The sequence below is a fragment of the Haematobia irritans genome, chromosome 1, assembly GCF_050003625.1.
Source record: "Haematobia irritans isolate KBUSLIRL chromosome 1, ASM5000362v1, whole genome shotgun sequence".
In the NCBI taxonomy this organism is placed as follows: Eukaryota; Metazoa; Arthropoda; class Insecta; order Diptera; family Muscidae; genus Haematobia; species Haematobia irritans.
In genome coordinates this window covers 104,332,049-104,334,684 of record NC_134397.1, presented here as the reverse complement: position 1 = coordinate 104,334,684, position 2,636 = coordinate 104,332,049, and the positions used below count along the sequence as shown (strand labels likewise).

The following is a 2,636-nucleotide window of genomic DNA, read 5'->3' as shown; positions in this document are numbered from 1 at the left end:
TGATTTATTTGTATTTATCTCTTATTTATTGCATATATTTATTTAATATCAAATTTTCCTTAAGTTTGAAATTTGATATTATTTTTAATAAATTTTTCTTGAGTATTATATATTAGATGATATATGGGCTTTTGAAATTTAATTTTTTTTGTATATATGTTTCTTTTAGATAAGATAATTTATACTTGTATTTATATTATTGTATTATTTAATATTAAAATTGTATTATTGCAATCATATTATTTAATTGTTCAATATTACAACTTTAGTATTTTAGTTTTATTTTATTTTATTCATATTTTTCATTTGGAATTTATTTACTTAATTATCTTCATATATAATCACTTACGAAACTTTTTTGTACGAAATTTGATATTGATTGTATATTTATATGGTACTTATTATTTATTTATTTTATTTAAATTTTATATATAACTGTATATTTCAATTTTAGTTTTAATACAATTAGAATTATCTGTTGTGGTCTATTTGTATTTATTTTTTTTGTATTTTATTAGTCAATTTTATTTATTTGTATTTATCTTTATTTTGGTATTTATTTATTTATTCAATACATGTAATTTTTATTCGATCTGTTTATTTTTAACAAATTTCTTAACGATTTGATTGAGAATAAATTAATTAAATATAAATTGATTTTCGTTACATTTAGAATGTTGAAATAATTATTCGCGTATTTGACGAAAATTAGTTTGAAAGATAATTAACAAAAAAAAGATAAAAGATAACACAATTTTTGTTTTAATTTTGATATTTTTACAATTACATATATGATGTTCTATAATTTTAGCTCATTTTTCGTTTTTTTATCTTCTTTTCTTGAATTCCGATTTATTATCCTTTTCAAGGCCTTTTTTTTTTTTGGTTTCCAATTCAGTAATAAATATATGTTTACCAAATGCTTCTTTTTCTTTTAATATTGACTTTTCGGAATAAAGATTTTACATATATTTGGTCTTTTTGTTTTATTCTATTCTTTTGTGTGTTTCTTTCTTGTTTTTATATTAACTTCGAGCTATGTTCATGTACTTTCTGTGTAATAAATGTAATTATTTTAATAGTTTTTCTTTCTCCTTTTATATGTGGCATCCTCGATGTATGGAGTATTTGAGACATTAATTTCCATACTCAAGGATACCAAGTGATTTTGTTTTTTTAAATGTTAGTAGAAACACAAATACGTTAAACACAGACAACCAAACTGTAAAGATCTCACCGGTACTCCTTAACATATGCTACGCCTTTTTTTCTGCTTTCATACACAATTATTACTGGCGTTCTCTATTGCCGGTTCAATCTTCAAATGCCCACGCTGCCTATGACATCTTGTGGTGGTATACAGTGTCACAGTGCCATCTAACCCTGAAATATTGCTTCTGGCTGGACTGTATAAACCACGTTGAAAATAAGTCGGTAAAACCAGGAGATGGCAATGATTCCACTAATAGAAAGGGGTGTTTGCACTATTAGAATATATTGTTGAATGGTAAATGGTTTTGGCTGATTTTCTTGATTCTTATAAGGAATATATATCCATAGGTATATATTACATGTATATCCAACATTTCCTATTTAATGTTCATCCTGTCCTTTGTAGTAATTAATGGTATTATGGATTCTTTTTTTTGCGAATTAATTTCATTTTGATTTTACTTGTTGTTTTGTTATTCAATCTATTCAGGATTACAATTGAAAACCTCGTGGTTATATAGTCACGATTATATTTTATATATAGGATGATACATTTGATTTTTATTTGGAAATATTAATACCATTAATTATTCTATATAAATTATGTCAATATACTTTAACATAATTAATAAAACGAAAGGATAAGAAAAGAAATGTGGATCTATTCCTTATAAAAACGAAGATCATCTTTATACCATTGATGCAAAACACTTTTCTTCTATTTTCCTTACCTTTGATAAGAAAAACTTTTCTTAATGTTGCAAAATTTTATAAACATTTACTATTTTCCACACTTGTAACTAAAATGTCAAGTAAGATTTAGATACCTCGTGGTAGACTTTTTCCCGAGTCGTCTAGTATTTCAGCGTGTGTTTCTAATGATAGCTCAAACAAGAAAGAGCGATTCTCAGATCACAACTTTCAAATCGACTCTCTTTTATCGTGAAATTAGTAACATCCCTGTCATAACTGAACCTATAACCTTCCCAACACTGGCTATCAGAGTTGTATTCGGACTGGTTAATTTTGAAATTACATGAACTGACAGTTTAAATGAATTCAAAATAAAAATTGAAAGAAGAATTGCCAATCAAAAAAGAAAAATTAGTGAGAATAATTAGAATATCGATGTAGGTGGCCGTCACAGAGGCTTAACAGATATCAAACAACACATGAAATCGGCAAGGCATAAAAAGAATATTGAGAGCAGTCATTTGTTATCAGTTAGCAACTTATTAAAGCCGACTTCCAGTGACCCAATCAAAACATCTGCTGTGGTACACACAAAAATTTATCACCAAATTTTTTTTCAATTATACACTTAATTGAATTTGGAAACGGATTCAATTAATATGTTAATTGAATCAATTAATTATTTAATCCAATCCGAATAAAACCCAATTAAAAAAATGATTGATATTTGT

At 25.4% G+C, this 2,636-nt stretch overlaps 1 long non-coding RNA gene across 1 annotated transcript; it reads right to left on the bottom strand.

The window, feature by feature from the left end:
- Positions 1–971: 971 nt before the first annotated feature.
- On the bottom strand, positions 972–2,080 carry LOC142240850 (uncharacterized). Its single transcript, XR_012723407.1, has 2 exons — positions 1,944–2,080; positions 972–1,462 (listed from the first exon to the last, which is right to left on the bottom strand). It is a non-coding gene; the product is annotated as an uncharacterized LOC142240850 (long non-coding RNA).
- Positions 2,081–2,636: the final 556 nt, after the last annotated feature.